Genomic DNA, 11997 nt, shown 5'->3' on the forward strand with positions numbered 1-11997 from the left:
GAAAAATTACTTATTAGATTTGTCATTAATTCCAGTTCTTTTTAATGCATTAGCACAGAGTCTGTAAGAGCTGTGGGAACAGAAACATGGGAAGCTACTTCTCACACATCTGTGAAATAATAAAACACTGCGAACTAAAAGAGGAACATGAGCTTAAAAGAACAAATTGCATCTGGAAATTTTATTTATGTATCAAAACTAATTATTGTAAGTTCCACCTCGGTAGCACTTGAGGATTTCATTACAAGATCTAATTGGACTTATATGTACTATAAAAGTTTTTTATCTTTTAATTGGTAGCAGAGATCAAAGCAAAGAGAACGAGTGACAAACTTGGTATTTGTTCCAAAAACTCATCTTCTGGCTTCATTTGCATTTACATGGTTCTTTGGAGCTGCTCACTGCGCAGACTTGTGTTAGTATGCCAAGAGAGAATCTGCTACTGGTCCTCCAGTTCAGTGCTTCAGAAATTTGTCAGAGTCATTCAGCCAGTCAGATCTTAATTACCAAAGGATGTTGCTTCAAGCCCTTCTCAAGCCTCCCTGGAACATGTTTGGTGAAAAGACAAGGAGCAGCTGTTGTGCTATTTTAATACACTGCTCATGATGGAGGTACAAGCCTATTTTCCCAAGAGGGAATGAGTCCTTGGAACAGCTCATCTGAATTAGGTTTGTGGGTCTGGACCGTAGCCTTTTTAACACTTAACCCAACCTGGCAGCATGAACATTTTTTTGATTCAACCTTAAATGTAGCCAAGGTGAAACTTCCTTCAGATTCCATGGATCTTGAGAATGAGAATGGCTAAATTCTGCCTGCAGTATCCAGTGCTGTTTTCTGCACTCCACTAATGCCAGCCCATCTAACATCAAAACCAGAAGCATTCATGCACTTCAGCTTGGATGATGATGGCTGAATGCTAGTGTTACTGACACACCGTGCAAGATAAAGCAATGGGTAAAGTTGACTTACGTGGTAACATCTCCAAGACTAGAAGTAGTAAAGAAGCAGTGGGTCACTTTAGAGTCTTAGTGAGACTTTAAAGATGAGAACAGTGAGGGACCAGACATTGGTGACACCAAAATATCTACTCACAAAATTCAAGCAGCATTATTTGTCTGAACTCAAGTTAAACTGGACAGAGTGCATCACTGGACCTTGCTAATATCCAACATAAAACTGGAAGTAGCTAAAGCAACAGGAAGGGAAAACAATTATATAAAAGGGTCTTTTGAATACTGAGCATTCGTGGTGGCAGGTTGGGAGACTGAGAATGAAAAACAGCTGCCCAAGAGACCAAGGACTTTGAGTTGTAATTATTACTCGAATGTTCCTGATTTGATCTGTTGTATTTTACCAAATAATGGGTTTATCCTTTCTTTCTTTAAGCTTCAGTTTTATATGCAAACTCAGTGTTTACAGGGGAATTATCAACAACTGAGTTTTCAGCTGAGAGGTATTTAATCTTCCCAGTTTTCTGTGTGTTTGAGCCAGTTTTGTGCTACAACTATAAGAAGCCTACACTGGTACTGTTCACCTAGACTGGAAGAAATCTTGTGTGTTAGAAGTGTAACACCTCCCTATTTGAATCCATGCATGCTGTCGGTCTACCTTTCTGGTCCTAGAGCAGAAAACAGAATAAACATTTTCTGAATCTGCAAATAGAAATGACCATCAGGTTGCATTTACACTACCAGCAGAAGCAGAGAGCATACAGAACCATTGTGGCTCTTCACTTTGCTGTATTGAAAAAGGAGACCACAATACTTAGACACTGTCAACAGTTTGTGGGCTAGTTACTGAAATACTAGTAACCAAAAATCACAAAACCATGACACACACTGTTCTCCATAGGGTAAAAAGACTTTACTGACATTGTTCAGTTGCTTTGGGAACCCTCAGAGAAAATGACTCAGGAAGGGCAAAAGATGATGCTGACCCACATGATACCATCATTTTATCTCTAGGATGTGATCTCCACTGAAAAAGAATCTTGCTACCCATTGTATCCAGACATTGGAAGAATATTAAGGAGAATGTCCCTAAGGAAGCTGTTTCATTTCTTTTTCTCCAGCTCATTCTCGCTCTAACTCTCTCCTTAAAATGGCCTAATGGTTTCAATAGTAGATCCTTCCCTTTCTTTTCCGGATATTAATTTTAAGGCTCAATCTCCAATTCATTTGTTATAATAAAATAACCAAGAAGTATAAAGCAATCTAATTTTCTGTACTCCACAGAGGCCAACAAAATGATCACTTTGGGGCTTTAACATAATGAAAGAGTTGAAGAACTACCTAGAGCCACGATGAAGATTCATGTGTTTATGTAGGTTGTGGGTGCTTTATTACATCCTCATTGTGACAAAAAAAAAATTCTTACTCTGTTATGAGGAGTTTCACATTGACTGAAAGCAGTGCATCATGCTTTACAAAAGCACTTGTAAAAGCAGACAACATCTCATAGAAAGCACAAGCAGTTCTGTCTCTAAATTAATAGTTCCTCCCAGCTAAAGAGCTGCAGAACTGATGGTGGTCTGTGATACAGGTATATGTGCATTTGTTCCTGAATCATATGACAGTGCACTGTACTAGGATGTATAACTCAAAGTCAAAGAAAGATTGCTGCTTCCCTCTCATGGTCAGTCTGCCCCAGTAGCAGTGCTGGGAAGTAAATCTCATTCTTAACTGGTATTTTTCCTATCTGAGAAAAATGTATTTTTGAGATACGATCATCCACACTCAACATTAAATAGTCCATATTAAGAAAACTGTCTGAAAAGCCTCACCTGCAGCTTGTAACTTACAGGATTAATGAGTAAAGCAGCCATGGCACACAAAACCACCAGAAAAAAAAAAAAAAAAAAAAAAAAAAAAAAAAAAAACAGACTCCATTAGTTCCTTTGCTTCATACCAACATGTTTATTTACTGCAGTAAATCTCCTGTAAATAAGCTCTTCATTGCATGAAAGTTCTCCTCATTCATAGACCTCTGCCTGGAAAACCTTAATCCTCTGTTTGCAGAGGGGTGACCATACTTCGAAGAGCTAAACCACTGAAAGAGGATACTTCACAGACCAACAGCCCAAAAATGCATTTGGAGCTTCAGTGAATCAACATACATGCAAGCTGATATCCCCCTGCCTGGGCAATCATTTTACATCTGTGCAAAATTAACATCAAGCTTCTCCATTCTAATTAGTTGAGTTTCAACACTCTTTATGGGTAAGTTTAAATGACAACCTAAGCAGCAAGACAACAGAAAATCAAACACTGTGATATGGATATGCCAGCTCAAAATGGATAAAGCAATAATAAAACAGATTAGCATTGCAGTTTTCTTGCCAGGAATCTTAACACAATTTGCATACTCTACAGGAATCACAGGAAAATAGATGGGGGCATGGATTGGCAGGGATTGTTTAAGTCATTGAGTCCAGTCCCCTGCTATCACAGGCAACCATGTCATATAATCCCTCTCATAAATCCTTTGACTTGCCAATGAGATGCAGCGAACACAGGAGAGAACACTGCAGCTGTTCAGTAGAGCACAGAAAAACCCACAGCCTGTTTACAATGAAATATTCAATTGAAGTCATACAGGGTTTTAATAGGAAATGAACAAAAATGTTGGTTTAATTCATCTCTAACTCCAAAGTTTTCTGGCAGGTGTGAAAGGGCTGCATGTGAGTATCTGATGCAGGAAAGTCACGTTCCTCCTTCACATATGAGAAGGTCTATGAGAAGTGAGTTTTGGTTGCAGCGCCAGGATGGATTCTGAATCATCAGGACTGGCCCAGTATTTCAACTTATATATCACTTGAGGCATAATTCAAGATGGCATTTGAATAGGTTGCCTGCTGGCTTCATGAAAGCAAATCCAGAAGGAAGAATAGACCCAGTCTTTAATTCCTGTTTTGTGCTGGATATCAGAGACATTTACCTGTGATCTGTAGAGTTCTGAGAAAACCACACGTTTTCCCCAGAAACTTGGAAATTTCTGTTCAATTTGTGTGTCAGACTTTTATTTTTGTCTTGCTCTTTTTCAAGAGCATACAAATAATTAAGCCATTACCAGCTGATTTGGCTGCCAGAAGGGCCAAATTCAATGGCAAGAGCAAGGGATTAAGTGGAATAACTCACTGAAGCTGATAAAACTAATGAGGAAGCAGTCTGTATTGTTCGCTTCTATCAAGCGCACATTAAGCAGTTTAACTTTTTGCTGTTTCCTTGTCAGTGGCTGATATTTATGTCTCTGTCTTAATAGGGTAAACGTAGGTCTCTCTTTCAGAGCTTTTCGTGCTCTGGGATGTATTCTTAGCCAAAATAGGAGCAGTAAATAATTGAGACCTTTGAACTACGATAGTTTCCTGTGCAAAAGAGAGCTGCTATCTATTTATTCCCTGCAGGAGGCAGTTAATGCCATTCTGAATGACCAAGGAAGAGATGCATAGCTGTGGAGCATCTTCTCATCTATCTTGCCAAGTCTGGACAGAGAAGTGGCTGCTTTGGTCAGCAGTAGGTAAGGGCTAAGAATTCAGTGGTGTCCTGTTGTCATAAATTCAGTGTGGAAAGAGGAGTGAGTAGGAAATGAGAAAAGTTTAGCTAGTCCACAAAAGTTGCCTTTGAAATGCTCATGCTGATACCTTCACTAGCCACAGGTCTGAACCATTTTAAAAAGACAAAGACAGAACTGAGGTTAATCCCCTCCAATCGAGCCCTTCCAAACTGCCATGAGATAATGTGGTGGCTGTAGCAATGTTCTTAAGTGAATATCGCACTTATACTATATGTTATGCTCTTTTTCTTACATTGTGTGTAAGATTATACTGTGATTTCAGATTTCCTTTATGAAAGGATATAATTTGAACTACAAAAACTGTTAATTGGGATTCTATAAAGGACACTGAGAGAAAAGTGGCACTAGATCAAAGAGCAAGAGAGAAAAACGGCCAGTTCATAGAACTGAGGTACCATTCTTCCAGAGAGGTTAACACAAATGTGTACATAATGAACTACTCTGGCCTTTGAGCCTTGGAAAAGAGATGTGAGAAACAAAGAATAAATGCGAGAAGTAAAATAAGAGTTAAAGCATTGGCAGAAAATGATAAGCAAATGACTTCTAGTTTGTTAGTGCCAAATATATCCAGAGGGTTCCAGTAATAGTCTGACTTAACAGGAAAGCCCTCTTATACTTATCTTGTTCGGAGCACAGAATGTTGATGTTTCCTTGTCTGTGTATCTCAGTAAATTGTGGATTCAGTAAGCTAAACTTGCTGCAGCATTCCTGACTAATTATAAAAGTTAGATGTTAGTGGGTTGTTTGGTTTTTTTTGCCATAGGGATGAACCAGACAGAGTGATAACAGTTCCCTTGCTTTTATCTGTAGATCCTAACTGGTTGTGTACGGAGACCATACTCTTCTAAGGGAGATCAAGAAATTCAGAGGTGAAAGACACACAGACAAGTATCTCTAAAGTAAAATAGTCATTTTTTTGGAGTAAACTAACTGCAGAAGGAATACTTGAATGCAAATGCAAAGTTGGGAGAGGCTTTGTCAGCCAACAAGCTTAGTAAACAATAACATTTATTTAAGAAATTCATGAAGCTTTATGTCCTTCTTCAAAAGCTTTAAAACATTTTGAAAAGCCAGAAATATTTTCTTTAAAACTTTTCATTGTAACCACCATTGAAACTTACAGCATCCTCTTCACCAAAGCATATCCAACAGCACACAGAAGTTATTTCAATCTCCTGTTAACACTGGATCTATATTCCCCACATTTCCCTTTCACTTGCTAAGGTCCATATTTTAAGGTCCATGGAAGACTTTAGATCCACGTCCCTCTGAAAAAGCAAAGAAAGTCAACCATGTACAGTATCCTGAAGAGAATCACAAAATCTTCACACTGTTGCCACAGTAGTTGTAACTAATGAGTGACCTGTACCTTCCAGGCTGACCAGGTGAGGAGCTGACAGACCCTGGTCCTGTGAGGGCCTTGGGATGTCCAGACAGATATGAGTGAGCATCTCAAAGTGGACAGAAATGCAAGAGAGAAGGCAAATAAACTAAATTACGTAACTTGTATGCACAAGAACAGGACTCCACACAATGGATACGAGTGGCACAGCCTTGCCAAGAAATGTCATGACCGATATATCTCGATGGCTGCTGGTATTTTCTGAGATTTAAGGCTGGGAAGGGATGCTTTCTAAGAGCAATAAAAAGAAATAAAATATAAGACAAGGACAAACACTCAATGCTGCCACATATCAAGAATAGAGAGAATAAAAGAATAAGGGATAAAAGAAGCAGTAGCTAATTAAGGAGTGATGCACTTCATGTCTCTCCTTCTACTAATTACAGCCACACTGACAACTAACTTGCTTCTCTTCCTCTGCCAAGAACAGGAATGCTGACAAAATGCACTTACGCAGTGAAGGGTCCCCAGTGCTTTCCCTGCAGACTGGTATCATCTGTCCTTGGAGAAGGCACCCCCTCATCACTTACAGTAGAGACAAGCTGTGCTGTTCTGAGGGAAATGAGACATCACTTTGCACTCTGGCCTGTTCAGTCACTAACTTCCCTGCTCTGTGTTCTCATCAGTGCACCAGATGATACCAACAGGGGTGGACTGAGGAAGGAAATGACTTGTTTCATCCCTAGCTTTCATCCTGTGCAGCACTGCTTACCTGCTCATATGACACACGAACACAGCCTGCTGATGGTTGTAGCAAGTCTACCTCCTGCTGGGCAGAGTTCCCTTCTGTCTGAAGTACAAGAGCAGAGCATATTGCAGCTGTGAAAATGTCACCAAATTACAGCAAGGTGAGAATTTACAAGGGGGAAAAAAAAAAAAGGAAGAAAAAGAAAAAATGCCTGCTAGCCAGCAAGCATTTTTAAAGCATGTTAACAAATCCAGCTTATCTCACATGCCAGTTCTCCCCCGCCCCATTCCCACTCCCACTGAATAGACACTAATTGAAAATTGTGTTTTCAATGTGAAGCCTTTTTCTAATTTGGTCTTGTTTAGAAGCATTTAGGGATCCTATGGTTTTGTTGTATTTCTGAAGTGGTTTGCATGAAGTCCCCGGGGAAGCCAACAAAGGGCACTGTCAACACTTTCTGGCAGACAGCAAGGGTTTCAGCTCAGCGCAGAATATTCATGTGCACTAAGGACAGTTTTCTGGGGCAGAGGCTATAGATGCGGAGCTCCAATACAAAGCATCTAGCACAACGTGCATACAGGGGAAATGGTTTCAGACTAAAAGAGGGGAGATTCAGATTGGATATGAGGAAGTTTTTTACATCAAGGTGGTGAGGCACTGGAACAGGTTGCCAGAGAGCTGGTGGATGACCCATCCGTGGTGATGCTCAAGTTTAGGCTGGACAGAATTCTAAGCAACCTGATCTAGCTGCAAGTGTCTCTGTTCATTGTAGGGGAGATGGACTGGATGGGCTTTAAAGGTCCATTCCAACTTAAGCTTTTCTGTGTTTCTGTGAAAATGCCACAAAGTCTGTCCCTCTTCAGGGTTTGTTTGCAGTCTTTGAGCAACCCTAAATTCCCTGGTATTCAAAGAAGATCTCAGTATGCTGAGTATATTAAATATTAAAGGTTTTTGTTTGTTTGTTTGTTTGTTTTTTAATGAAGAAGGTAGAATTACCAGAGCGCTATCATTAGATATGCTCACAAGGATGCTCCATAGTCTTTAAATCACGTATACACATCGCATCGCATATGCAAAAATCTTTTCATGCATTTATACACACTTCTGCAGAGTATGACAAATGAATATACAAACTATCAAACACTTTGTGTTTACCCAACAAAATATGAAATCACACACTCCACCACATATTACACATATGTCTTAATATTTGGTATGTGCATACCTGACATTTTTTATATGGGCATATATGTGCATGAATATCTTCCCTGGTCAGACAAGGCACAGGAGCAGCATGCACCTTTCAACGCACACTTGCAGAATCTGCTTACCATCATCCTTCCCAATAAATTTCCAATTGGTTACAACCATATGCATTAATAAAACCTACACGGTTTACTGTATCTTCAAATCTGTACATATACAGTGCATGCCTGTATATTCATATACTTAGTAAAGTATGGTAAGGAGGAGGAAAGCACCAGGGAGTGCAGTGAAGACTTCAGAAAACAATTTATTAAACAGAAAACCCTGTTCCTATTTTTGAGTTTTCAGATTAGTGTAGGAAATGGTCTACATCCCAAAGTTTTGCTGGCACAGCTAAGTTAAGAAGATAACAAACGAGCGAGTTAATTGACATCCCCATGACAACAAAAGTCTTAGAGCTATGCCAGAAGAAATCTCCTTGACAGTCTAATTTCTCTAGTTCGTGAAATGGGAGAAGGGAAAATAACATTTTCCTCTATTTTTTTAGGGTAATTTGAGATACAAATTACCATCAAACTTTTTCCAATGTAACAAAGACCTGAATCTACTTAGGATGATTTTTCTCATTAAAATGGCTCAGAGTGTTAGAGGGATGCTATTTAACTCAAATCTAGTCAAGATCTGAATTCCTGCTCCAATCTGGCTGCTCTCAGACCCTTTTTAAACCACAGTGCAGGGACAGAACCTGCTGCAGGCTGTAGTTTCTGTAGCCACGCTCACACAGCCTGCTGCTGTATTTCATCCAGGTGGCCAGGACCTTTCATAAAGTGTTAAGTGCAATTTTGAATGGCTACTCCAATTATTTCAGATATTCAACCCTATATACTGGGATTTTCCTTAAGTACCTCTGAAAAATATTTCCAAAGCCTGTTAAGAACAAACCTCAAATCCTCCTGATTCTTTTCTCTCTGTTGTCACCATCTATCTCCTCCCACACAGCCTGCACCATTTTCACAGTCTCATCAGCCAGCACAGATGAAAGCAGCGCTCCGTGCCATTCCAAATGACACTGCGAACACACAGCAGCTGCGGAGATGTTCTTGCAGCTTGCTGCCATGTGACCTTAGCTCTGTAACCTGCCGCCATGCTGTGGATCAGCCCTCGGGGTTCTGGACATGGTTATAAAAGCCTCCCCACCAGCTTAGGAGCACTGGAAAGTGTAGGGGTCAGGAGAGTGAGCATCCAGAGTAGAAATGCTCCTTTTGGGTGTATAATTCAAGAGGCAAGTGGTAGGGAAGGTCCTGGGACAACAGTCAGTATCTATTGGGTGTCTGGGTAAAGACAGGTCAAATGTTTGGATGTGTGTGCAGAATTTGGCTCAAAGTCACTGCCACCTACTTAAGCATCAGAGTTCCTGAAGGTAAGCATGCTGTCCCTGTTTGTCTAGGCTCCGTTTGGTGCAGACATATGGGATGCTCTGCTGGAGGTGGGCAGTGACATGAGAAAGGTGGTCCCAGCAGATGTTACAAGGCATGCCACTGCTCACAGCTTACTGGGGGCTTAGTACACACGTGGTTTGGAGTCTGAGAGGAAAAATGGGGAATGCTTATGCTCCTGCTCAAGGTGTCAGAACCTGTTAGTAGAAATGGCTACCAATGCATTGGGCTGCGATATCTGGATGAGCACAACAGCAGGCTTAGTAGTGAGATGCAGATGGTCTAAAATCCTTCATATTCAATAAAACTGGTGATCACCACAACAGACATAAATGTTTGTATTCTCTGTGTAATTCCCCAGACCCTTTATGTATGATTTGATCTTTTACTTAAAAACATGCACACTAGAAATGTGTTGTTTAATCATTTGTAGCTGCAAGATAATATTAGAAAGCATTGTAGTGTCAAAAGGGGAAATGTAGCTGCCTCTCAGTAAATGGGAAGACCATAGAGGACTACCCATTGGAGGCAGAAGCATTCCGTTTTGCCCGGTACTTGTGAGAACAAGGTGAAAATGCACTCTGAGCACTCTAAGGCAGCCATGCATAATTCCTTCTCCAAAGTGACAGCTGCCTGGGACACTAAGCAAGGGTTCCTTCTGTTCAGATTTTGTTCTTTTGTTTCATTAAACGTGTGGTTGCATTGCTTTCTTTATGCTTTGTTTGGCATTCCATCGATGCTGCTATGAAATATTTCATGAATTTAACAGAGTATCAAGAGACAGTGCTTCCTGGATGGTAGCACAAATGTTTTATGTAGTTTCACAAAACATTTCACAGGATACCTGATGAGTATTTTGTATGGTCTGATTTGTGTGATTCCAGGGTTGTATCTTATTCAAGCTGTAGAAACACTTAATCAGAATGGCAGGGAATAATTCATGAAATATTGCTCGAATAATCATATGAAACTGCATGAGATGTTTCATGACTAGACATGCATGCAGCCTGCAGACCAGCAGTATGGACACACAAACACCTGGAGGCAGAAATAGGCATCTGCCTGAATTATTTTCCCTAACCAGCATTGTATACACATGGACCTTCGTAGTATGGGTAGAATAAACCTAGAATAAACCAATCATGCAGCTCCCTTTCATAGATGTCCTTTGAGCTGTACAATCTGTAGCTGCTTTCTCCATTTTTAAGTTATCTTGCCAATCATTACACTTCACAGTCACATTTTTCTGTGCTTTGAGGTGTTTGCTCTCTATTATTACTCTATGAATGGTCCAGACAAACAAGAAAATGCAATTGGCTTTGGCAAGTGTTGAGTTTTCAATCTTTACATAGCCTTCCCTATGTGGAAAGGCACGTAGCATTATTGGCTCCAAATAATAGTGCCAATTAGTGATAGCTAACATGCAAGGCATGAATGCTTCGTGCCAGGCCCTCAGTAGCTTCTGAGCACAGAAGAGAGCAAAGATTACTACCTGACTCGCAAATCCTTAGTAGGATGTTCTGCAATTGCTACTCATCACACTTAGGTAATCGGTAAGACTGATACCGTCAGGCTGCTATCTCACATACAAAGTCAGCAATCTGGAAAAATAGGAAAAATAAACTCCTTATTTCCCTTATCTTGCTCTCCTGCTGAATTTGGCAATGTCACCAGGAACAACCTATTGTAACACTTTTTCAGACAGAAATGCAGCATGGTTCTCAATGCTGCATAGAAATCATTTAATAAAGACTCAGTACTTCTGTTCTGGCTGTGGGAGCAGACAGCCCAGGAAATAACTCCTCATGCCGGCAGGGATGGCTGAGCTGCCGCCGGTGAGCCCTTCCCGATGGGGGGGGAGGCTGAGACAACCGGCTCCATCCGTGGTGGCCGAGTGCCACCTGCTGCACGGCCTGGGAACCTGCGGGAGGGCGGTTAGAAGAATTAGAATTCAGGATTGATTGCTCGTCTGGCATAAACGGGTAAATGGGACGGGGTGATCTCTAAGGTCCCCTCCAATCTAAGCCATTGACTTGACTGCAGTCACTTTATTTTCCACTGGGAATCCGTCCCACGGAAGCTTTTCAGCCCTGGATCCTGGAGGATCCATGGAACTAAACCACTCTCCCTGTGAGAATCTTTTATGCTCATCCACACATTGGTCATAGTACAAGTCTGTTAGATGCAGCTACATCTGGTCTGTTTTTCACCAACAGGCAGGGCAGATGTGGGACATGATCAGTAATCTTTAATCCTGAAGAAATAAACAAATTCCAGCAATTCCACAAGTAAATTGTTCTTCCTATGTAAAACATACTGAAAATTGTGCAGAGGTCTGCAATGATGCCAGCGTATGGAGTTTAGTGGGCAGCGTACAGGAATGGAAGTCAAATGCACAGTGGAAACAGTTCATGATCAAATAGCTCTGTAACTCACCGTAGGGCAATTGCCACTTTAACTGGTGTGAAGAGATTGAGGAGAAAGAAGAGATAAATCCTGACTGATCACATCATATGAATCCCGGAGGTGTGCACTGTACGGCCTGTTAGAAGCTGTGTTGCCACTCACGGATACCCATTTCAATCTTTTGAGTTTCAAAAGGTGCGTTTCCAAAAACACGTCCGTTTTAACAGACCAACAGTTACCCGATTAACTCTGAAAAATAATTTCAGTGTCTCCTCGACTTGTACCAG

This window comes from Excalfactoria chinensis, chromosome 5, assembly GCF_039878825.1.
Source record: "Excalfactoria chinensis isolate bCotChi1 chromosome 5, bCotChi1.hap2, whole genome shotgun sequence".
NCBI classification, from domain to species: Eukaryota; Metazoa; Chordata; class Aves; order Galliformes; family Phasianidae; genus Excalfactoria; species Excalfactoria chinensis.